Below are 27269 nucleotides of genomic sequence, written 5' to 3'. Positions count from 1 at the left end.
CATACACAGAAAAGCACTAAATTCCTTAACTTGAGGTACCTGGTTTTCTTTAATTAACAGTAATCTTTTCATACTCCAACTGCCTGGTCTTTGTTGCAAACTCCTATATCTCCTGGCTCCTCCTTGACCTCTTCTGAGCGGTCTCTCAGAGCTACCTGAGATGCTGTGTCCCCAGCTTAAGTCCTCAGTTTTGTCCACCAAATAAAACATAATTCTCAACTTTTAGGCTGCGCATTTTTTTTTCAGTTGACAATGTTAACATGACACTTTTGTCAGATAAAAAATGATTTAAAAACAATTCTTGTAGAGTCTATTATTTGCTGGCAGCAAAGCCAAAGACTTGGTTCTCAGCTAACTAGTAAAATAATTTTCCGAAGGAGAAACTAGTAAAATAGCTTTCTAAATGAAGAAGAACCAACTCTAACCTGCAGTGCAATAATGTGTTTCTTCTTTCACAAGAGAGCACTTAAAATGAAATCTCTACCTAAATGCCAGTCATATGATAACAGTCACTGGCTTTATAAAAGTAATTGTCCAAATACAAGATAATATCTTAGGTCACTATCCATCCAGAACCAGGGAAACAAAATTATTCCTATCTCCACCTAAAATATTTTTTGTCTCAAACATTTCATATGAAAGTCCACAAAACAACAGGGTGTAAGAGATAAATAAATAAAAATAAACAAAAAATCTGTGGTTAAAAAAAAAGGGAAGGCAAATTTTCCCACATCACAATTGGAGCCATGTTTATTTTTCCTCCGTCTGTAACTACAAAATTAAAGTATATATTCCTGCTTTCCTTTTCTCCATTTTAGCTAAGCTCTGGGGCAGTAAACAGGAATATTTGTGGAACTGGGGAAGTATGGAAAAAATGATCAGTCTTTGATATTTTTCTAGCCAGTTCCCATATCCCATATCCTGAAATTAATATTTCACCTGCTGCTCCGTTCTACATCTCTGCAAGACTTCAGAAAGATGCTCACTGATCACTTCTAGAATGGAGATACAGGTGAAAAGAGAAGGACAGAAAACGTCTGACAGCTGTGATTTGGTACAAATGGAATGGTGGCTTATCCAGAAGAGATTAAATAATTTCAATTCAATAAATACTTATTTTACTAGACCTATCACTTACATGCTATGTGCAAAGTCTCCTTGTAGCTAAACAATCCATTTGCCCACGCAAAGGATACCAAGCTACTCTATAACCTGGTTTACTTATTTTATGGTTCGAGTCATAATCAAAAATTATTTCGATTACATAAATATATGTTTGTATCTTGCACACAAGCTATGCCCTGTAAATGCAGAATCTTGTCTGTTTTGTCCTCCCCTTTCCCCCTGGGTGCCTGTCACCTAGTGGGTGCTCAGTAAATATTTGTTGATTAAATGAAGATAAGGTGTTTAAGAATTAGGGTACACCAATAGCTTTAATAAGTCACCCCCACATCTCAATGGCTTAACCCCAAAATAGATTTATTCCTGGGTCACATAGGAGTCCAAAGCAAGTCAGTGGGGATGGTAGATACCCCATCATCCTCAACATAGAGCTGCTGATTTTTTTTTTTTTTTTTTAGGAAATGACATCCAGCTGGCAGATGAGGGAGGCGGCTGGGGGTGGGCGGGGTGAGGGGAGAGAGAGAGAGAGAGTTAAAGGCACTCCCTCTGTTAAATTATCTAGGCAGAAGCAACACATGTCACTTGTGATTTTTATATAGAAATATAGTAATTGAAGCTTGCATAAGGGTTTCTTAGAAATAAAATAACCCAAATAAAAAAAATTGTGTTTTGAAAGTGAAACTATATTATTTTTATGTGCTCATATATAAGGACTTTTTCAGGAAAGTTCTTGCTCCATTTAAAATAAATTTGATGGAAATTCTCACAGTTCAATGCCCCCCAAAACAATCATACTCTACCTTTTAATATGAGAAGGGTTCTATTTACTGAATACAATTATCCTCTATTAATACAACACTGTTAAATTGGTTATATTATAATCAGCATTTCTGACATAGAATTTTGTTTCTATTAACAACTTAAAATTACTTTGCATGATTATGGTAGTTTCATTTATTTATTTCATTACTGACATCAATTATAAGAAAGGCTCATGGTAAGTCCAATAAAATGTGAATCCTAAATTTCAGAACCTAAACTCCAATATGTTTCAACCATACTATGGTATTCTTAAAAGGTTTCATATTAAAAAAAGTAAGATAGATTTACAAAGTAATGTTTTAAAGTCCTATAATTTTTAGAGGACACTCACATGTTACTTCATATGATCCTTACCAAAAGCCTGAGTTAGGTAGCATATACAGGTGGAACTTTTTTTCCTGTGTCCATCTTAAAAATTAGGAAAATTTTGCTCAGAGAGAATAGATGATGTGCCCTATACTTCAGCATGCAACTGTGAGTTATCTATTATTGTTTGACAAAACATCCTAAAACTGAGTACCTGAAATAAAATATGTTTTGCTCCTGATTCTTAGGGTCGGTAATTTAGTCTGGGCTCAACTAGGTGATTCTTCGGAGCTTGGCTAGGATTATTCATACGTCTGCAGTCACCCACAGATAGGTCAGGAGGCATTGCAAAAAAATGCAGTCATGTGATGTGTACTCTTCTTTGCTGTTGCATACATCAGTAGTTCATTCTGCTTTACAGTTGCTGAGTACTCCATATATGGATAGGTTTATCCATTTGTCTACTGATTTACATTTGAGTCGTTTCCAATTTGTACAAGTACCTGCATGAATGTATGCTTTCTTTTCTCATGGGTAAATATCTAGGAGTATAATGGCTGAATCATATAGTAGATATAATTTTAACTTTTTAAGAAATTGGCTGTTTCCAATACGGTTATATGATTTTATATTCCCACAAGCAATGTAAGAGAATTCTGTTTGCTCCATATCTTCCCAAACACTTAGTTTCGTTGATATTTTCAAAATTGTGGACATTCTAATAGGTTTACAGTGGCTCTTCAATGGGTTTTAATTTGCATTTTCCTAATGATGTTGAGAATCTTATTTGCTTATGTGCCATTCACATATTATCTCTGGTGAAGTGTCTATTCGTATCTCTCATCATTTTTAATTTTCTTGTTTGTCTTACAATACTGAAATTTAAGAGTCTTAATATAATCTAAATACAACTATTTTGTCGATATTTGCTTTTAAAATATACAAAATTATTTGTTTCTCCCAATCTGTGGCTTACCTTTTCATCTTTGTAGGAATGACTTTTGAATAACTAAAGTTTTTAATTCTGTTGAAGCTCAAACTGTTGATTTTTTTCTATTGTCATGCTCACTATTTACATCTTATTTTAAGAAATTTTTGCCAAACTCAAGGTGACTAAGATTTGCACCTATGTTTTCTTCCAGAAATTTTCTACTTTTAGCTCTTAAACATATCTACAATCCATTTGAGTTCACTATTGTTTATGGTGTGAAACTGTAAAACTACCCACATCAATAATTATATTTATTTAAGTAGTCTAAAAGCTCCACATAAAAGACAGAGAGAATCAGACTGAATGAAAGAATAAGAAAGAATTATATATTGTCTATAAGAAAGGAAACTTAAGTATAAAGACAGAGAGATTTACTAAAAGTAAATGGATGGATAGAAGATATACCACATAACTAAAGGACTGTGTAAATACCAAACAAAATAGATTTCAGGAAAAAGGATACTACTAGAGACAAAAAAGAATATTCCATAATGATAGAAGTGTCAAATTATCAACAAGACGTAACAATTCTAAATGTGTATAGACATACTAATAGGATTTTGAAACATATTATGCAAAACCCAACAAAATTAAAAGAAGCAACAGATAAATCTGAAAACACATTTTCAAATTTATATGAAAATTCAAAGAACCAAATATAGTCAAAAAAATTTAAAACAAAAGTACACATTTGGATCACTTAAACGACCTGAACTAAGACGTACTATAAAACTACAGTAGGGCTTCCCTGGTGGCGCAGTAGTTAAGAATCCGCCTGCCGATGCAGGGGACATGGGTTCAATCCGTGGCCCGGGAAGATTCCACATGCCGCGGAGCAACTAAGCCCATGCACCACAACTACTGAGCCTGCACTCTAGAGCCTGTGAGCCACAACTACTGAAGCCCGCATGCCTAGAGCCCGTGCTCCACAACAAGAGAAGCCACAGCAATGAGAAGCCCACGCACCGCAACCAAGAGTAGCCCCCGCTCAACACAACTAGAGAAAGCCCGTGTGCAGCAATGAGGACCCAACACAGCCATAAATAAATAAATAAACAAACAAACGAACCCCAAAAACTATAGTCATCAAGACAGGGTGATATTGGCATAAGGATACACATAAACCTCAATGGAACAGAAAAGAGACCAGGTATATCCACACATATATTATGAAGGTACTCGACAGAGTGTCAGGGTAATTCAATGGAGACATGATAGTACTATTCACCAAATGGTACAACAACCAATGTCTGTATGGCAAAAATTGAATCCTGAAAGTAACCTCCAACCATACACAAAAGTTAACTCAAAGTGGATGTCAAAACAGTACTTCGTATTTGCAAACATTGTCATTAACCTATTAAATACACATCATTCATCACTCCAGTGAAGATCATTCTGCTTCTTAGTGGCCAGGTAATTTGCTATCCCTCCAAGTTTGTGGGAAAATGTACTGTTAGGTCTGTCTTCCCAGAACAAAATCATATTTGTGAGGCGCTATGTCTATTCATTATGACAAAGTCGAAAAATGTTTCTTCTGAAAATGTGGGTAAGTTAACCACAAAATCTTTTATTCATTTATATTCTACTGTCACTGGTGCCTTTTATTTAAAATAACAGACTATTTTTTTTTCAGTTGTATATATTTTGTTTTTCAGATTTTTTTCCATGATAGGTTATTACAGGATATTGACTATAGTTCCCTGTGCTATACAGTAGGTCCTTGTTGCTTACCTATTTTATATATATTAGTTTGTATCTGTTAATCCCACATTCCTAATTTACCCTTCCCCCTGTCCCTTTCCCCTTTGGTACCCATAAGTTTGTTTATTACTTGTAGATATTTTGACAAAAGTCATTCTGACTGGTATGAGGTGATACCTCATTGTGGTTTTGATTTGCATTTCTCTAATAATTAGCGATGCTGAGCATCTTTTCATGTGCCTGTAGGCCTTCTGTATTTTTTAAACTATTTTATATGTAAGGAAAAATTGTGCAGGTAGTACAGAGATTTCCATATACTCCTCTCCCCTCTCAATTTTCCCTGTTATTAACATGTTGCATTAGTGAGACATATTTGTTACAGTTAATGAACCAATACTGACATATAATTATTAACTAAGGTCAATAGATTCAGTTTCACTTTTTGTGTTTAGTTCTATGGGTTTCAACAAATAATATAATGTTATTTATCCACCACTACTGTATCATACAGAATAATTTTACTACTCTAAGATATTTTCACTGTCTCCACAGTTGTCTTTTATAAGATGTTGTTAACTGGAATTATACACCATGTAACATTTTCAGGCTAACTTATTTCACTTAGCAATATGCATTCAAGGACACTCCTTGTCTTCTTGTTGTTTAATAACTTATTTCTTTTAGCACTGAATAATATTCCTTTGTACAGATACATCAGAGTTTGTTTATTCATTAACTTACTGAATGAAATCTTGGTTGTTGCCAGGTTTTGATGATTATGAATAAAGCTGTTATAAGCATTCATGTGCAGGATTTGGTGTGGTCATGTTTTCAACTTAATTAGATAAATATCTGGAATAACAATTGCTGGAACATACAGTTAAAACTATGTTTAGCTTTGTAAGAAGATGGTAAAGTGTCTTCCAAAGTGGCTGTAATGCTATACATTCCCAATAGCAATAAATGGGAGTTCTTGTTGGATGACATTCCCATCAGCAATTGGTCCTGACAATTTTTTAGATTTTAGCCATTCTAATATGTTTGTACTGGTATCCCATTGTTGCTTAAGGTTTCAGTTCTCTAATGTCATATGATGTCGAACATCTTTTCATATGCATATTTGTCATGTGTGTATCTTCTTTGGGGGGGTGTCTGTTCAGACTTTTAGTCCATTTTTTAATTGGGTTATTTTCTTATTGTTGAGTTTTAAATGTTCTTTGTATGTTTTTTTAACAAGTTCTTTATCAGATAAGTGTTTGGGAAATATTTTTTCCAGTCTGTGACTTGTCTTTTCATACTCTAATAGTGCATTTTACAGAATAGAAGTTTTTAATTTTAATCAAGTCCAACTGATCAATTTTTTCTTTTATGGTTTGCATATTTGGTGTTGCATAGAAAAAAACATAACCAACCCAAGGCCATCTATGTTTTCTCCTATGGTATATTATAGAAGTTTTATAGCTCTGTGTTTTATGTTTATGTCTATGATCCATTTTCAGTTAATTCTTGGGAAATCTACAGTATCTGTGTCTAGATTTCTTTTTCGTATGGATGTCCAGTTGTTCCAACACTGTTTGTCAAAAAGACTATTCCTTCTCCATTAAATTGCCTTTTCTCCTTTGTCAAAGATCAGTTAACCATGTTTGTATTCGTCTATTTTGGGGCTCTCTAGGCCACTAATCTATTTGTCTATTTTTTGCCAGTACCACATTGTCCTGTTCACTGTAGCCATAGAGTAAGTTTTGAAGTTAGATAGTGTCAGTCCTCCGACTTTGTCTTCTCTTTAATATTGTGTTAGCTACTCTGAGGATTTTTATTTCCATATAAACTTTAAAATCAGTTTGTCCATATCTATAATAACTGCATGGGATTTTAATTGGGATTGAACTGAATTTATAGGTCAAGTTGGGAAGAACTGACACCTTGATAATATTGAATCTTTCTGTCCATGAAAATGAAATATCTATTTAGATTTTTGATAGCTTTCATCAGAGTTTTATAGTTTTCCTCATATAGATCTTGTGCATATTTTGTTGCACTGATACCTCATACTTTGTCATGCTAACATAAATGGTATTGTGTTTCTAATATTCCAATTGTTTGTTGTTGGCATATAGAAAAGTGACTTTTGTATATTAACTTTGAATTCTGCCACCTTGCTTTGCTAAAATAAAATCACGTATTAGTTCAAAAAGTTTTTGTTTTGTTTTTTTTCCTTAGAACTTCCAGAACAATGTTGAATAAAAGTGGTGAGAGGGGGACATCCTTGCCTTGTTCCAGATTTTAGGATAAAGCAATATATTTTCTCACAATAAGGTATATCAGTGGTAGGTTTTTGTCAGTGTTCTTTCTCAAGTTGAGGAAGTTCTCCACTATTTTTAGTTCGTTGTTTTCATCACAAATGGGTGTTGGATTTTGTCAATTTTTTTAACGGATCACTCGATATGATTAGAGTTTTTCTTCAGCCTGCTGATGTGGTAAATTACATTCACTGATTTTTGAATGTTGAAGCAAGCTTGCATATCTGGAATAAATCCCATTTAGATGTGACGTGCATTTGTTTTCATACATTGTTGGATTGATTTGTTAATATTTGTTTGAAGATTTTACATATATTTTCCTGAGTGATACTGGTCTGCAGTTTTCATTTATTAGAGTATCTTTACCCAGTTATAATATTAGGGCAATGCTGGCCTCATAGAATGAGTTAGGATGTATTCACTCTACTTCTACGTTCTGAATTGGTACCATTTCTTCCTTATATGTTTGGTAGAACTCATTTATGAAACCATCTGAGTCTGGTGCCACTGGGTTCAACTATGCTCTTACTGCTTTTGTGCCTGCTGTACCTGTAAATTACTCATAGAGAGGTACTGAGGTCTTCAAATATAAAGATGGATTTAGCTATATACCCTTGAATTCAATCAGTTTTGCTTCATGTATCTCGACACTGTTTTTAGGTGCATACACATTAAGAATTATCATGTCTTCTTGGAGAATTGACCCCTTTCTCATTGTTTAACTCTCCTCATTTTCCATGATAATTTTCTATGTTCTAAAGTATGCTTTGTCTGAGACCAATATAGCTACTCTAGCTTTCTTTTGATTCATGTTACTATTGCATATTTTTATCCATTCCATTACTTTTAATCTGTGCCTTTATATTAAAATGGGTTTATTGTATGTAATATATAGTTGAACCTTCTTTTATCCACTATTGACAGTCTTTGTTTTTAATTGGTGGGAGACTGACTATTCACAGTTAAAGTAATTATTGATATAGTAAGATTAACATCTAACATATTTATAAATGTTTTCTATTAATTGCACTCATCCCCTTTTATAATCTTCCCCTCTTTTCTGCCTTGTCTAGTTTTAACTAAACACTTTATATGAGTTCATTTTCTCTCCTCTCCTAGCATATCAGTTATATTTTTATTTATGCTTTTAGTTGTTTCCTTAGATTATGTGTAATAGGGAAGAACAAATCTGACTCCATATTGGATCTGTTCCTTTTACTTCAACCTTTGTATTATTTTGCTGTTGCTACAAGTTAAGAATGTTGCCTACAGCCTGAAATATACAGGATAGCCCATATTCAAGGCTTTGACCTTTAAAGTTATAACACTTTTCCATTCATATAGAGATAAAAAATTGCAGAACAGAGAATAACATTAATCTTGTTGGAGGTTTATAGGAACATTGTGACCAGACCTACATGACAGCTGCAGGAACAAAGGATTCTGGCACCAAGAGGTTTGCAGCAACCAACCATACCCCCTCTGCCTTTTAGAATAAAGGAACCCTGAATTCTAATTTGGGGAAGATGGTTCTTTGGGAAACTAGTCCACCATCTTCTCAGTCTGCTGGCTTTCCAAATAAAGTTGCTATTCCTTGCCCCAGCAACTCATCTCTCTCAATTTATTGGCCTCTTATGCCGTGAGTGGTACAAGCTTGGACTTGGTAACATATGCAATACACATTTGCAATGAATGTAAGTCCACTTGAAAATAATATTACATCACTTCATGGGTACTACAGCTTCCTTGCAATAGGGTATTTCTACTCCTCCCTCCCATCCATTATAACATTACTACCATTTATTTCCTTATCTGTAAGTTATAATCATCTAATACACTGTTGCTATTATTACTCTGAACAATTAACTATTACATAAATCAAGACTATGAAAAATAAAACATTTTATTTTATATATATTTACTCCTTCTGTGACACTCCCTCGCTTTCTTTAATAAATCTGAGTTTCTCACTTATACCATTTTCCTTCTCTCTAAAGGACTTCTTTAAACATTTCTTGCAAGACAGATCTACTGGCAACAAAACCTCTCATTTTTATTTGTCTGAGAATATCTTTATTTCTTCTTAACTTTTGAAGGATAATTTCACTGGAAATAGAATTCTACTTCAGTTCTTTTTGGTTTTTGTTTTTTCCTTTCAACACTTTAAATATTTCATTCCACTCTCCTCTTGTTTCCATGGTTTCTGACAAAAAGTTTCATGTAATTCTTATCCCTCCCCCTTTTTTTATCAATAAGATGTTGTTTTGTGGGAGTTTTTTTGTCTTTTGCTTTTTTCTTCCCTTTTAATTCTTTCAAGATTCTCTTTGGCTTTTCCCGTATGAATATGCTGTATACAGAATTTTATTCTTTAGTATTTAGATTCCTTGTGACTCTCCAGCTTCCTAGATTGTGATTTGTTGTCTGTCATTAATTTTGGAAATTTCTTGGTCATTATTAGTTCAGGTATCTGTTCTGCTTCTTTCTCTTTTCCTTCTCATTTTAATGATGTATGTTACATCCTTTGCAACTGCCTAACAGTTCTTAGATATTGTTTCATTTTTCATTTTTTTCTATTATCATTACAATTAGGAAGTTTCTACTGACACATCATCAAGTTCACTGATTCTTTGCTCATCTATGTCAAGTCTACTGAAGAGCCCATTAAAATAATTCTTCATTATGTTACAATGTTTATGATTACTAATGTTTCTTTCGTTTCTTTCTTGGAGTTTCCATCTCTCTGCTTATATTGTCCATATGTTTTTCGTGTTACCTGCTTTTTCCATTATAGACCCTAACATATTAATCACAGTTACATTTAATTCACTATCTGATAATTCTACAAACTGTGTCATACCTGAATGTGATTCTGTTGTTTTCTTTCCTCTTCAGACTGTGGGTTTTTGGGTTTTGTTTTGTTTTTGTTGTTTTGTTTGGTTTTTGTTTTGTTTTGTTTCATTTTTGATTTTTTAGCATGCCTTGTAATTTTTTATTGAAAGCCGTATATGATGTATTGGGTAAGAGGGATTGAGGTAACTGGTATTTAAGTGTTATGTTTTATGTTAATATAAATAGGAATTGCCTGTGTTTTGCATTAGCTGCAGCTACAAGAGATTTCAGTTATTCTCCCTTCTGTGTTTGGGTTTCCCTAAGAAATCCTTCTTAAACAGAGTTTGTGTCTTGTAGCTCTCTTAGTCGTAATTTACTGTTATTATACTAGAGCTCCAATAATGTTAGTAAAATGTTGGGGAAGGAAAGCACTGTTTAAACTATGAGTAAATCTCAGTTTGTTAGTGGGATTAATCCTGAGCTGCAATCTTCAGAAGGTTTTTTTTTTTTTTTTAGAAAAAAGATAATAGTGGTAAAATATGCATAACATAAAATGTACCATTTTAGCCACTGTTAAATATACAGTTCAGTGACTTTAAGAATATTCACATTGGGCTTCCTGGATGGCGCAGTGGTTAAGAATCTGCTTGCCAATGCAGGTCACACGGGTTCGAGCCCTGGTCTGGGAAGACCCCACATGCCACAGAGCAACTAAGCCCGTGCGCCACAACTACTGAGCCTGCGCTCTACAGCCTGGGAGACACAACTGCTGAAGCCAGCATGCTTAGAGTCCTTACTCCGCAACAAGAGAAGCCACTGCAATGAGAAGCCTGTGCACTACAATGAACAGTAGCCCCCACTCGGCACAACCAGAGAAAGCCCATGTGCAGAAACAAAGACCCAACTCAGGCAATAAATAAATAAATTAATTAATTAATTTTTTTAAAAAAAGAATATTCACATTGTTGTGCAACCATCACCACCATCCATCACCAAAAATGTTTCATCTCCCCCAAATGAAACTCTATACCCATTAAACAATAACTACCCATTTCCTTTGCCCCCAGCTCCTGGAAATCACCATTCTACTTTATTTCTCTATGAATTTCACTACTCTATATATACTACTCATATAAGTGGAACCATACAGCTTTTGTCCTTTCGTGTTTTCCTTATTCCATTTAGCATAATGTTTTCAAAGTTTATCCAAGTTGTACCATGTGTTAGAATTTTACTCTTTTTAAGGTTAAATAATATTCCATTGTATGCATATAAACACTAAGTTTATCCATCTACCCAACTGATGGACACTTCAGATTGTTCCACCTTTTGGCTATTGTGAATAATGCTGCTATGAAAATGGGTGTACAAATATCTGTTCAGGTCCCTGCTTTTAATTATTTGAAATATATCCAGATATGTACCCAGATACGGAATTGCTGGATCATATGCTAAGTCTGTTTAATTTCTTGAAGAACCACCATACAGTTTTTCAAAGTAGCAGCACCATTTTATAATCCGACTAACAATACGAAAATTTTCCAAAGTTTCCAATTTCTCCATATTCTTGTCAAACTTGTAACTTTCTGCTTTTTGTTTGTTTGTTTTTAATAATAGCCATCTGAAAGAAGGTGATGTTTCAATTTGCATTTCCCTACTTAGTAGTTATGTTGAACATTTTCATGAGCTCAGTGGCCAGTTCTATATCTTCTTTGGAGAAATGGGATTAAATTAAAATGATTTAATTTGTTTATTTATTTTAACATCTTTATTGGAGTATAATTGCTTTACAATATTGTGTTAGTTTCTGCTGTACAACAAAGTGAATCAGCTATACGTATACATATATCCCTATATCCCCTCTCTCTTGCGCCTACCTCCCACCCTCCCTATTCCACCCCTCTAGGTGGTCACAAAGCACCGAACTGATCTACTTGTGCTATGCAACTGTTTCCCACTAGCTATCTATTTTACATTTGGTGGTGTATACATATCAATGTTACTCTCTCACTTTGTACCAGCTTACTTTCCCCCTCCCCATGTCCTCAAGTCCATTCTCCACGTCTGCGTCTTTCTTCCTGTCCTGCCCCAGGTTAATCAGAACTATTATTTTTTTTTAGATTCCATATAAATGTGTTAGCATACGGTATTTGTTTTTCTCTTTCTGACTTACGTCACTCTGTATGACAGATTCTAGGTCCATCTACCTCACTACAAATAACTTGATTTTGTTTTTTTTTATGGCTGAGTACTATTCCGTTGTATATATGTGCCACATGTTCTTTATCCAGTCATCTGTTGATGGACATTTAGGTTGCTTCCATGTCTTGGCTGTTGTAAATACTGCAGCAGTGAACATTGTGGTACATGTCTCTTTTTGAATTATGGTTTTCTCAGGGTATATGCCCAATAGTGGGACTGCCGGGTCACACGGTAGTTCTATTTTCAGTTTTTTAAGGAACCTCCAGACAGCTCTCCCTAGAGGCTGCATCAATATACATTGCCACCAACAGGACAAGAGGGTTCCCTTTCCTCCACACCCTCTCCAGGATTTACTGTTTGTAGATTTTTTGATGATGGCCATTCTGACCAGTGAGAGGTGATAACTCATTGTAGTTTTGATTTGCATTCCTCTAAAGGTTAGTGATGTTGAGCATCCTTTCATGTGTTTTTTGGCAATCTCTATGTCTTCTCTGGCGAAATGCCTATTTAGGTCTTCCACCCATTTTTGGATAGGGTTGTTTGTTTTTCTGATATTCAGCTACATGAGCTGCTTGTATAGTTTGGAGATTAATCCTCTGTCAGTTCCTTCGTTTGCAAATATATTCTCCCATTCTAAGAGTTGTCTTTTCATCTTGTTTATGGTTTCCTTGGCTGTGCAAAAGCTTTTAAGATTCATTAGGTTCCATTTGTTTATTTTTGTTTTTAGTTCCCTTGCTCTAGGAGGTGGGTCAAAAAGGATCTTGCTGTGATTTATGACATAGAGTGTCTGCCTATGTTTTCCTCTAAGAGTTTTATAGTGTCTGGCCTTACATTTAGGCCTTTAATCCATTTTGAGTTTATTCTTCTGTATGGTGTTAGGAGGTGTTCTAATTTCATTCTTTTACATGTAGCTGTCCACTTTTCCCAGCACCATTCATTGAAGAGGCTGTCTTTTCTCCACTGTATATTCTTGCCTCCTTTATCAAGGATAAGGTGACCATAGGTGTGTGGGTTTATCTCTGGGCTTTCTATTCTGTTCCATTGATCTATATTTCTGTTTTTTCTGCCAGTACCATACTGTCTTGATTACTATAGCTTTGTAGTACAGTCTGAAGGCTGGGAGTCTGATTCCTCCTGCTCCATTTTTCTTTCTCATGATTGCTTTGGATATTCTGGACCTTTTGTGCTTCCATACAAATTGTGAAATTTTTTGTTCTAGTTCTGGGAAAATTGCCACTCGTAGTTTGATAGGGATTGCACTGAATGTGTAGATTGCTTTGGATAGTATAGTCATATTCACAATGTTGATTCTTCCAACACAAGAACATGATATATCTCTCCATCTGTTTGTATCGTCTTTAATTTCTTTCATCAGTGTCTTACAGTTTTCTGCATACAGGTCTTTTATCTCCTTAGGCAGGTTTATTCCTAGGTATTTTACCCTTTTTGTTGCAATGGTAAATGAGAGTGTTTCCTTAACCTCTCTTTCAGATTTTTTGTCGTTAGTGTATAGGAATGCAAGAGGTTTCTGTGCATTAATTTTGTATCCTGCTACTTTACCAGATTCATTGATTAGCTCTACTAGTTTTCTGGTAGCATGTTTAGGATTCTCTATGTATAGTATCATGTCATCAGCAAACAGTGACAGTTTTACTTCTTTTCCGATTTGGATTATTTCTTTTTCTTCTCTGATTGCTGTGGCTAAAACTTCCAAAACTATGTTGAATATTAGTGATGAGAGTGGGCAACCTTCTCTTGTTCCTGATCTTAGAGGAAATGGTTTCAGTTTTTAACCATTAAGAACAATGTTGGCTGTGGCTTTGTCATATATGGCCTTTATTACGTTGAGGTAGGTTCCTTCTATGTGTACTTTCTGGAGAGTTTTTTTATCATAAATGGGTGTTGAGTATTCTCAAAAGCTTTTTCTGCATCTATTGAGATTATCATATGGTTTTTATACTTCAGTTTGTTAATATGGCTTATCACATTGATAGATTTGCGTATATTGAAGAATCCTCGCATACCTGGGATAAACCTCACTCGATCAAGGTGTATGATCCTTTTAATGTGCTGCTGGATTCTGTTTGCTAGTATTTAGTTGAATATTTTTGCATCTATGTTCATCAGTGATATTGGTCTGTAGTTTTGTTTGTGACATCTTTGTCTGGTTTTGGTATCAGGATGATGGTGGCCTGGTACAATTAAGTTTGGGAGTGTTCCTCCCTCTGATATATTTTGGAAGAGTTTGAAAAGGATGGGTGTTAGCTCTTCTCTAAATGTTTGATAGAATTCACGTGAAAAGCCATCTAGTCCTGGGCTTTTGTTTGTTGGAAGATATTTATTCACAGTTTCAATTTCAGTGCTTGTGATTGATATGTTTATATTTTGTATTTCTTCCTGGCTCAGTCTCAGAAGGTTGTGCTTTTCTAAAAATTTGTCCATTTCTTCCAGGTTGTCCATTTTGTTGGCATATAGTTGTTTGTAGTAATCTCTCATGATTCTTTGTATTTCTGCAGTGTCAGTTGCTACTTCTCCTTTTTCATTCTAATTCTGTTGATTTGAGTCTTCTCCCTTTTTTTCTTGATGAGTCTAGGTAATGGTTCATCAATTTACTTTGTCTTCTCAAATAACCAGCTTTTAGTTTTATTGATCTTTGCTATTGTTTTCTTCATTTTTGTTTTCATTTATTTCTGATCTGATCTGTATGATTTCTTTCGTTCTGCTAACTTTGGGGATTTTGTTGTTCTTCATTCTCTAATTGCTTTAGGTGTAAGGTGAGGTTGTTTATTTGAGATGTTTCTTGTTTCCTGAGGTAGGATTGTATTGCTATAAACTTCCCTCTTGGAACTGCTTTTGCTGCATACCACAGGTATTGGGTCGTTGTGTTTTCATTGTCATTTGTTTCCAGGTATTTTTTGGTTTCCTCTTTGATTTCTTCAGTGATCTCTTGGTTATTTAGTCACGTATTGTTTAGCCTCCATGTGTTTGTATTTTTTACAGTTTTTTTTCCTGTAATTGATATCTAGTCTCATAGTGTTGCGGTCGGAAAAGATACTTGATACAATTTCAATTTTCGTAAATTTACCAAGGCTTGATTTGTGACCCAAGATATGACCTATCCTGGAGAATGTTCCACGAGCACTTGAGAAGAAAGTGTATTCTGTTGTTTTTGGATGGAAGGTCCTATAAATATCAATTAAGTCCAGCTGGTCTAATGTGTCATTTAAAGGTTGTGTTTCCTTATTTGTTTTCATTTTGGACGATCTGTCCATTGGTGAAAGTGGGGTGTTAGAAAGTCTCCTACTCTTATTGTGTTACTGTAGATTTCCCCTTTTATGGCTGTTAGCATTTGCTTTATGTATTGAGGTGCTCCTATGTTGGGTGCATAAATATTTACAATTGTTGTATCTTCTTCTTGGATTGATCCCTTGATCATTAGGTAGTGTCCTTCTTTGTCTCTTGTAATAGTCTTTATTTTAAAATCTATTTTGTCTGTTATGACTACTGCTACTCCAGCTTTCTTCTGATTTTCATTTGCATAGAATATCTTTTTCTATCCCCTCACTTTCAGTCTGTATGTGTCCCTAAGTCTGATGTGGGTCTCCTGTAAACAGCATATATAAGGGTTTTGTTTTTGTGTCCATTCAGCCAGTCTGTGTCTTCTGGTTGGAGCATTCAATCCATTTACACTTAAAGTAATTATCGATATGTATGTACCTATTACCATTGTCTCAACTGATATGGGTTTGTTTTTATACGTCTTTTCCTTCTCTTGTGTTTCCTGCCTAGAGAAGTTCCTTTAGCATTTGTTGTAGAGTTGGTTTGGTGGTGCTGAATTCTCTTAGCTTTTGCTTGTCTGTAAAGGTTTTAATTTCTCTGACGAATCTGAATGAGATCCTTGCTGGGTAGAGTAATCTTGGTTGTAGGTTTTTCCCTTTCATCCCTTTAAATATGTCCTGCGACCCTCTTCTGGCTTGCAGACTTTTTGCTGAAAGATCAGCTGTTAATCTTATGCGGATTCCGTTGTATGTTATCTGTTGCTTTTCTGTTGCTGCTCTTAATATTTTTTCTTTGTATTTAATTTTTGATAGTTTGATTAATATGTGTCTTGGCGTGTCTCTCTTGGGTTTATCCTGTATTGGCCTCTCTGTGCTTCCTGGTCTTGATTGACTACTTCCTTTGCCATGTTAGGGAAGTTTTCAACTATAATCTCTTCAAATATTTTCTCAGACCCTTTCTTTTTCTCTTCCTCTTCTGGGACCCTTATAATTCAAATGTTGTGCGTTTAGTGTTGTCCCAGGGGTCTCTGAGACTGTCCTCACTTCTTTTCATTCTTTTCTCTTTATTCTGCTCTGCTCTTTATCTTTCAGGTCACTTATCTGTTTTTCTGCCTCAGTTAATCTGCTATTGATTTTTTCTAGAGAATTTTTAATTTCATTTATTTCGTTGTTCATCATTCTTTGTTTGCTCTTTAGTTCTTCTAAGTCCATGTTAAACATTTCTTGTACTTTCTCCATTCTAGTTCCAAGATTTTGGATCATCTTTACTATCATTACTCTGAATTCATTTTCAGATAGACTGCCTATTTCCTCTTCATCTGTTTGGTCTAGTGAATTTTTACCTTGCTCCTTCATCTGCTGCATATTTCTCTGTCTTCTCATTTTGTTTAACTTACTGCCTTTGTGGTCTCCTTTTCACAGGCTGCAGGTTCGCAGCTCCCATTGTTTTTGGTATCTGCTCCCGGTGGGTGAAGTTGGTTCAGTGGCTTGTGTAGGCTTCCTGGTGGAGGGGACTGGTGCTTGTGTTGTCGTGTGTGGGGCTAGATATTGTCCTTCTGGTGTGCAGGGCCACATCTGGTGGTGTGTTTTGGAGTGTTTGTGAAGTCAGTATGACTTTAGGCAGCCTCTCTGTTAATGGGTGGGATTGTATTCCTGTCTTGCTACCTGTTTGGCATGGGGCATCCAGCACTGTAGCTTGCTGGCCATTGGGTGGAGCTGGGTCTTAGTGTTGAGATGGAGATCTCTGGGAGAGTTCTCACCAATTGATATTATGTGCGGCCGGGAGGTCTATGGTGGTCCAATGTCTTGGACTTGGCTTTCCCACCTCGGAGGCTCAGGCCTGACACCTGGCCAGAGCACTAAGACCCTGCCAGCCACACGGCTCGGAATAAAAGGAAGAAAAAAAAGGAAAAAAAATGAACAGATAGAACCCCAAAGCAAATGGTAAAAGCAAACCTAAACAGACAAAATCACACAAAGAAATATACACATACACACTCACAAAAAGAGAAAAAAGGAAAAATATTTTTAAAATTTAAAAAATTTTTAAATAATAAAATTTAAAAAATAAAAAATAAAAAACAGAAAAAAAAGAAGACAGCAACCAAACCAATAAACAAATCCACCAATGATAACAAGCACTAAAAACTAAACTAAGATAAACATAAAAACTGGAAACAAATCAGACGCAAAAGCAAACCCCTAGTCTACAGTTGCTCCCAAAGTCCACCACCTCAATTTTGGGAACATTCGTTGTCTATTCAGGTATTCCACAGATGCAGAGTTCATCAAGTTGATTGTGAGGATTTAATCTGCTGCTTCTGAGGCTGCACGGAGAAATCTCCCTTTCTCTTCTTTGTTCACACAGCTCCTGGTGTTTGGCTTTGGTTTTGGACCCACCTCTGCATGTAGGCTGCCCTCAGGCATTTCTGTTCCTCACCCAGACAGGAAGGGTTAAAGCAGCGGCTGATTAGTGCTCTCTTGCTCACACAGGCTGGGGAGAGGGAAGGGTATGGTAGTCATAACTGGAATGTGGGGCGAGCCTGCGGTGGCAGAGGCCAGTGTGATATTGCAACAATCTCAGGGGCACTGTCTGTTCTCCCAGAAAAGTTGTCTCTGAATCTTGGAACCCTTGCATTGGTGTGCTGCACAGGTTCCCAGGGGCGTGTGTGTAGTGACCTGCACTTGCACACAAGATTCTTGGTGGCAGCAGCAGCAGTGTTAGGGTTTTATGCCTGTCTCTGGGGTCTGAGCTGATAGCCGTGGCTCGCGCCTGTCTCTGGAGCTCACTTAGGCTGTGCTCTGCCTTCTGTGGGCACACGGAGGAGGAAAAGCCTCTCCTCACGCACCCCAAAACAATGGTCTCTTGCCTCTTCGGCAGGTCCAGAGTTTTCCCGACTCCCTCCTGGCTAGCTGTGGTGCCCTAACCCTCAGTTGTCTTCACACAGCCAACCCCAGTCCTCTCCCTGGGGTCTGACCTCCAAAGCCTGGGCCTCAGCTCCCAACCCCACACACCCCAGCAGGTGAGCAGAGAAGCATCTCAGGGTGGTGAGTACTGGTCGGCACTGATCCTCTGTGCAGGAATCTCTCCGCTTTGCCCTCTGCACCTCTATTGCTGCGCTCTCCTCCGTGGCTCTGAAGCTTCCCCCCTGCCCACACCCCGTCCCTGCCAGTGAAGGGGCTTCCTAATGTGTGGAAACTTTTCCTCCTTCACAGCTGTCTCCCAGAAGTGCAGGTCCCATCCCTATTCTTTTGTCTCTGTTTTTTCTTTTTTCTTTTCCCCTACCCAGGTAGGTGGGGATTTTCTTGCCTTTTAGGAAGTCTGAGGTCTTCTGCCAGCGTTCAGTAGGTGTTCAGTAGGAATTGTTCCACATGCAGATGTATTTTTGATGTATTTGTGCCGAGGAAGTTAATCTCCAGGTCTTACTCCTCCACTATCTTGTAGGTCTCCTTCCAAAAGGATTTAAATAGTTAAATCCTTTGTCCATTTATAAATTGGATTATTTAATTTTCTGTTGTTGAGTTACAGAAGTCTCTAAAAATATATTCTAAATATTAACCCTTTATCAAATATATGTTTTGCAAATATTTTCTCCCTTTTGATAGGTCACCTTTTCACTCCATTGGCTGTATCCTTTGGTACACAGAAGATGTTAATTTTGATGTAGTTCAATTCATGTATTTTTTTTTTCCTTTTCTTACCAGCACTTTCAGTGTCATATGTAAGAAATCATTGCAAAATTCAACATCAAGAGGCTTTTCCCCTATGTTTTCTTCTCAGCATTGTATAGTTTTAACTCTTACATTGAGGTCTTTGATCCATTTTGCATTATATTTGTGTACATGGTATCTGGTAACAGGGCAACTTCATTCTTTTGCATGTAGATATCCAGCTTTCCCAACATCATTTCTTGAAAAAAACTGTCTTTTCCCCAATGAAAGGTCTTGACACTCTAGTTAAAAATCATTCAACCATATATGCAAGGATTTATTCCTAGGATCTATATTACATTCCATTGGCCTATATTTCTGTCTATATACCACTCTCATATTGTTTTGATTACTGTAGTTGTGTAATAAGTTTTGAAATCAGAAAGACCCCAATTTTGTTCTTTTTCAAGTTTCTTTTTGCTATTCAGGATCCCTTAAGATTCCATCTGAATTATAGGATGAACTCTTCTATTAATTTCTGCAAAAAAAAAAATGCTGAGGTTTTGTAGGGATTGCTTTTGGGTCATATTGACATTTTAATAATAATTATTCCAGCCAATAAACATAAGATGTCTTTCCATTTATTTGTGTCTCCTTTAATTTCTTCCAGCAATATTTTCTAATTTTCAGCATACAAATCTTTCATCTCCATGGTTAAGTTTACACCTAAGTATTTTGTTATCTTTGATACTACTGTAAATGAGATTTATTTTAAATTTTGTTTTCAGATTATTCACTGTTAGTGTATAGAAACACAACTAAATTTTGGGTGTTGATTTTGTATCCTGAAGTTTTGCTGAATTCACTTATTAGCTCTAACAGTTGTGTGTGTGTGTAATTTTTAGAGTTTTCTATAAATAAGGTTATTTCACCTGCTGAGATAATTTTATTCCTTTCTTTTTAATTTGGATGCCTATTCTTTCATGTTTAATTACTCTGGCTAGGACTTCCAGTACAATTTTTTTTTTTTTTTGGCTGCGTTGGGTCTTCGTTGCTGTGCACTGGCTTTCTCTAGTTGTGGCGAGTGGGGGCTACTCTTTGTTGCAGTGCATGTGCTTCTTATTCCAGTGGCTTCTCTTGTTGCTGAACATAGGTTCTAGGAACGTAGGCTTCAGTAGTTGTGGCATGTGGGCTCAGTAGTTGTGGCTCAAGGGCTCTAGAGCACAGGTTCAGTAGTTGTGGAGCCTGGGCTTAGTTGCTCTGCAGCATATGGAGTCTTCCCGGACCAGGGCTTGAACCTGCATCCCCTGCATTGGCAGGCGGATTGTTAACCACTGCACCACCAGAGAAGTCCCCCCAGTACAATTTTGAATAGAAATAGGTATCTTTGTTTTATTCCTGAATTTAGAGGAAAAGCCTTCAGTCTTTCACCACTAAAACTGATGTAAGCTGTGGGATTTTCACATATGGCTTTTATTATATTGACATGGTTTCTTTCTATTCCTAGTTTGCTGAGTATTTCATAATGAAATGATGCTGAATGTTGTCAAATGCTTTTTCTGCATTAATTGAGATGAATATTTTTTTCCTTCATTCTGTTAATGTGATGTGTTACATTGGTTGACTTTCATATATTGCACATACTTTCACTGCAGGAATAAATCCCACTTGGTCATGGTGTATAGTCCTTTTAATGAGCTGTTGAATTCTGTTTGCTATTTTACTGAGGATATTTGTATTAATAAAGATAAGGGATATTTGTCTGTAGAATTTTTGTAGTGCTTTGTCTGACTTTGGTATCAGAGTACTGCTGGCCTCACAGAGTGAGTTACAAAGTATTCCCTCTTCAATTTTTGGAAGAGTTGGAAAAGTATGGATCTTAGTTATTCTTTAAATGTTTGCTAGAACATAATGGTTAAGCCATCTGGTCATGGGTTTTTCTTTGTTAGGCAGTTTTGATTACTAATTAAATCTCACAAGTAGTTAGGGATCTATTCAGATTTTCTGTTGCTTCATGGGTCCATCTTTGTAGGCTGTATACTTCTAGAAATTTCTCCATTTCATCTAGATTGTCCAGTTTTTTGTGTATAGTTATTCATAGTACTATCTTGTAATTTTTTTTATCTCTGTAAAATTGATAGTGATACCACAATTTCATTTCTGATTTTAGTAACAGGAGTATTGTCTTTTTCCTTCCTAGTCAGTCTAGTTCAGAGCTTGTCAATTTTGTCATTTGTTTTTCAAAAAACTAATTCTTGTTTTCAATGATTTTCTCAATTGTTCTTCTATTCTCTATTTCATTCATCTCTGCTCTAAGCTTATTATTTTATTTCCTTCTTTCTCCCAGCTTTGGGTTTAGTTTGTTCTTTTTTATAGTTTCTTTAGGTTGAAAGTTAGCTAATTGATTTGAGATCTTACTTCTTTTTAAACGTAAGCATATACAACTACAAATTTCCCTTTAAACGCTGATTTTGTTGCATCCCATGTTGCATTCTTACCTTCATTTGACTAAAGACATTTTTTTTTCACATCTTTATTGGAGTATAAATGCTTTACAATGTTGTGTTAGTTTCTGCTGTACAACAAAGTGAATCAGCTACATGTATACATATATCCCCATACCCCCTCCCTCTTGAGCCTCCCTCCCACCCTCCCTATCCCATCCCTCTAGGTCGTCACAAAGCACCAAGTTGATCTCCCTGTGCTATGCAGCAGCTTCCCACTAGCCATCCATTTTACATTTGGTAGTGTATATACGTCAATGCTACTCTCTCACTTCATCCCAGCTTCCCCTTCCCCCGCTCATGCCTTCTTGTGTGACCCAATAGCTGCTTATGAGTGTGCTATTTAATTTCCATATATTTGTGTATTTTTCAGTTTTTTTCTGATAATAATTTCATTACATTGTTATAGAAAAGATACTTTGATTTCCATCTTTTAAAATTTATTATGACTTGTTTTGTGGTCTAACAAATGGTCTATCCTGGAGGATGTTCTGTGTACATGTGAAAAAAATGTGTATTCTGATTTTGCTGGATAGAATATTCCTTATATATCTATTAGGTCCAATGGTCTAAAATGTTCAAATACTCCATTTCCTTATTGATCTTCTTTCTCATTTTTCTATCCGTTAGTGAAATACTGATGTTTCCTACTATAATTGCAGACCTAACTTTTTGTACCTTCACTTCTGTCTATATTTGCTTCATGTATTTTAGGACCTCTGATGTTTGGTACATACATATTTATAAGTGTTATATATTCTTGGTAAATTGATCCTTTTTATCAATATATAATGCCCTTCTTTGTCTCCTGCAAGAGTTTTTGACTTAAAGTCTGTTTTGTCAGATATGAGTTTAGCCATCCTTGTTACTTGTTTGGTTACTATGTGCATGGATTATCCTTTTCCATTCTTTCACTTGTAACCTATGTATGTCCTGAGATCTAAAGTGAGTCTCTTGCAGACAGCATATAGTTGTATTTTGTCTTTTGCTTTATTTCAATTCATGCTGCTAATCTGTGACATAAGAATCTGAGACATATGAATGATGTGCATTGTGGTTAAGATTAAAAGATAAAAAGTATCTCAAATTATACTCTAAGGCTTAGAAAAGTATAATATCACAACCTGACAAATATGACACTAAAAGGAAACAATATAAGGTAGCAATATATTCATTTAACCTAGGAGTATGAATAAAAATTATATGTAAATACAGTGAATAACATGAACATCTAATGAAAGAATAATATGCCATGAAAAAGAAGAGTTTGTTCCAGGAGTGCAGGGATGAACCCACATTAGGAAATCAAGTAATACAGTCCAACATGCTAATAAATTAGAGGAGTAAAAATACCTGGCACCTTTTTTAAGAGTAAAATAATTTATAAAATTCAGCATTTATTACTGATTTGACTAAATACAGAATAAAACTGTAATTAAAAGTATTCATGCAAAACCAGTAGACTATATCAATTTCAACAGAAAAACATTAAATGAAAAGTACTGGGAAAGACTCAGATCATATTATTATTTTTGTTCAACATTATTCTGACATGTCTAGCAAATGCACTACCAAAGAGTAAGATATAGATAAATAAGGTAAGAACGTGTAAATATTTTCATATCAGGTCCATTAAGTCCATGGAAATAACTGAAAAATGCATTAGTATCGATAAGAATAAAGAAAGTTAGCTATCTTGAAAAAACATTCACAACAGCAATAACTTTTCTATAGAGCAGCAATAAAAAATGAAAATTTATGTACTAGAAAAAATAGGATTGAAAGAGTAAGTAGAACTTCAAAATACACAGAATTAAAATTAACCACAAAATACTCAAATCAATATGTGATTTTTGATAGATACAGCATAATCCTAAACAGGGATCTTAATAGCATAGCAATGTAATTTCTCCTCAAATTTATTTATGAATTTAATAATCTTTTAATCAAACTCTCAATGAGGACTTTTTGGCAAATTTAATTTAATGTTCACTTCTAAACAAGGCACATTCAAGAATAGTAAAGAATATTAAAAAGTGGTTATGTCCAAGAAAGTAACAAAAAAATCTATAAAGCTACAATAAGTAAGCATTAGGTTCGTGTAGATACACAGACATAAATGTCAATAAGACAAGAAAAAATAGAATAGAATAAGTATTTATCTATCACAATAATTTAATCTTATGAAACATATGCTAACTTTCCAACCACCAAGGAAGAATAACTTTTTGATACATAGTAAATGAACAGTTGGTTATTAATTTTGAAAAAAAAATGCATGTACACACACACACACACACACACACACACACACATACCTCAGTTCTTTCTCCATGCCATAAAATTTCTGAAATTCAGATAAAATGGAGTTTGAAAAGTAAAAAGTAAAACCATACATATTTTAAGTTATAGGAAAATTTCGGGAGACATTATAAGCTGTCTCTTTAAAAAAATACTTGAATTGAGGAAAAAAAGTATAATTTTCCATTAAAAATGACATAAATTACTGGAAAAACTATTAATATTTGCCTTGTAAGACTATTGTGAAAATTAGATGAACTACTGTAAGGCTTAATACAGAATTTCAAAAACAGTAAAAAATACCTGTGACTTCTCTTTTACAAGTCACTTCTTCATTTCTATGATGTGTCCAGGAGGTAATTTTCCCAAAATAAGGTAATCTTTGCCACAGCAGCTGAAAAACAAACAAACAAAACCTGTGTTGGCATACTGGCTTAAAGAGATCCCTATGCCCCCAAAACAAAGACTTCCTCGTATTACCAGTTCTCACTCATTTTTCACACCCAAATTTTTTTCATTAAATATATATTATACATAGTATATATAACATATACATTTTATTATATATATATATATATATATATATATATATATAAAAAACACCACAATAAAATTACTTAACAGAGCTAACGCTTTCTACCTAATATTTGCCACCATAAATTCCTGCAAATAATTACTGTTATAGTTCTATGGACCTTATGTTCATCATTAGTGTTTCATTTGAACACAAAAACTTCAAGTTCTGCACTCCCTAAGATCCATTTTGATTTGTTATCTTTATGGATGGTTTCTCCCTCTAGGGGGAGAAAATGTTTCCCCTAGTTTCCCCTAGAAAAACTCATGACTGTTGCATTCCCAGTGTTCCCTGATGTTTGATAATTTCTGTTTGTCACTCACATTAGAAAATAACTGAGCTTGTTGTAATTTTTGTATGTCTGGTAAAAAATACATAACATTAAAGTTACCATGTTAACTATTTTAAGTGTACAGTTCAGTAGTGTTAAGCATATTCACAAAATTGTGCAAGAGAACTCTAGAACTTTTCCATCCTACAGCCCTGTAATTCTATACCAACCAAATACTGATCCCCCCATCACTGCTCCCAACCCTTGGCAGTCATCTTTCTACTTTCTGTTTCTCTGATTTTGACTACTTGAGATACTGCATATGAGTGGAATTACACAGTATTTGTGCTTTGGTGACTGGATTATTGTGCTTAGCATAATGTCCTTCAGGTTCACCATGCTGTAGTATGTAACAGAATTTCCTTCTTTTAAAAGGCTGTATGAGATTCCACTGTATGTATATACCATATTTGCTTAATCGATTCATCAGTTAATGGGCATCTGAGTTTTTTCTACTTCTTGGCTATTCTGAATAATGCTGCCATAAATACTGATATGCTCATATCTCTTCCAGATCATGATTTGGATTCTTCTGGATATGTACCTGGAGGTAGGATTGCTAGGTCATATGGTAACTTTTTTCAACATGTTGAGGAACCTGTACTCACAAGAATATTTTTTTAGTTCCTTGTGTTGTTTTATTCCAGACTGAAATCTTTATACATTATTGGCATACTATGTAAATTGTTTTCACTCCCCTACCCCTCTGCCACATCATGTTTGCTTAGTTTCTGTGATATTTCATTTCTTCTTGCCTAATGTGTATAACTTTGTCCAGATTTTTTTCTCTCTTCCGATATAACTGAGATTAACTTTCTTTACTACATTTACAACTTTCCTGGCACTTACTTATCTTTTCTGAGTTATAATTGGATAGATGGGTTTTGCAGCCAGTTTGCTCTACTGTTGTATGTGGGGTGGATAAGAGAAAAGGGAGAGTTAAGAGCTCTTTTTGGCATCTTGGATATTCTTTTTGGGAAGACTAAATCTCTGACACCTTTTCCAATGACTTAGATACCTTCTGACAACATATGTTCCAATCAAATGTAGCTCTGCTCTTGGGAGAGGAAACCCATTGCCCCCACCCCTGCCTATCATCATTACCACCAAAGCTGTGACTAACTGAAGAGCTTAAGCCATGATCAGGAATATTCAGATACTCTTATTTACATCTATTTTTATACTTCTCTTCCCAACAGCAGTTCATACTAACCCCTCACACTCAATATAGTAAAAAGGGGGGAAATAACGCTTCTTTTGAGATCGAAGGTTATTAGAATTTTCCAGATTTTGTCAACTCATCAATGCAGAAGCAAAATATGATATCTATGACTAAATACAGCACAATACTCCCCTGAAATTTCCTTTATAGCCTTGGTCACTGCTATGATCTGAATGTTTGTACCTACACCTAAATTCATATGTTGAAATCCCAAAGCGCAATGTGATGCTATTAGAAAGAAGAGTCTTTGGGAAATGTTTACGTCATAAGGGTGAAGCTCTCATGAATGCGATTAGTGTTCTTATAAAAGAGACCCCATCAAGTTTCCTAGCCCCTCCTGCTATATAAGGATACAATGAGGATAAGCCTGTAACTCACAGGAGGGCCCTCACCCAACAATACTAGCACCTGATCAATGACTTCCAGCCTCCAGGACTATGAGAAATAAATTTGTTTTTTCATAAGCTACCCAGACTGTGGTACTTTGTTACAGCAGCCCAAATGGACTAAGATAATCACTTTTAAAAAATATTTATCACGGGACCTCCCTGGTGGTCCAGTGGTTAAGACTCCACGCTCCCAATACAGGGGGCGCGGGTTTGATCCCTGGTCGGGGAACTAGATCCCACGTGCCACAACTAAGAGCCCGCATGCCACAACTAAACATCCCGCATGTTGCAATGAAGATCCCGCATGCTGCAACTAAGACCCAGCGCAGCCAAATAAATAAATAAATTTTTTTTCAAAAATTTATCATAATACGTCATACCCTACTTCTTGCTTGACGGTTGTTATTCTTTATATTTATTTGTCTGTGTGCACCTTTGTTTGTAATGGTAGGGGAAGAGCTATCTCATCCTCACCATTTAATTACATATTTTTGAGGAAAGAAGAGTGGAGACCCAAATTTTATATACCATTAGTACTTAGAAATTAAGACTCCCTTTTGAATCAACAATCTCAGACAAAATTGTAGAATGATCTCAAATGAAATGGGCTGTAGTTATTACTTTTTTCATATAGACAAGTTTGCACTTCTCTAGTAATTGTTTGCTTTGAAATAAATAGAAAATAAATTGTAGGAAGGTCAACAATACTTTCCTGAGTAAATATATGACATTGATCATAAATT

At 35.4% G+C, this 27269-nt stretch overlaps 1 protein-coding gene across 1 annotated transcript in view; it reads right to left on the bottom strand.

Moving 5' to 3' along the window:
• The window catches only part of GRM7 (glutamate metabotropic receptor 7), a 1143247-nt gene that overhangs the window by 1079896 nt on the left and 36082 nt on the right, over positions 1 to 27269 (bottom strand). The window contains exon 2 of the transcript XR_014250531.1: positions 24314 to 24404. The gene's annotated coding sequence lies outside the window, so the exon portion shown is untranslated. The remainder of the gene's footprint in view (positions 1 to 24313; positions 24405 to 27269) is intronic.

The sequence above is a fragment of the Balaenoptera physalus genome (genome assembly GCF_965194825.1).
Source record: "Balaenoptera physalus genome assembly, chromosome: 11".
NCBI classification, from domain to species: domain Eukaryota; kingdom Metazoa; phylum Chordata; class Mammalia; order Artiodactyla; family Balaenopteridae; genus Balaenoptera; species Balaenoptera physalus.
The sequence above is the reverse complement of the archived record's forward strand: the minus strand, read 5'-3'. Positions and strand labels throughout refer to the sequence as shown.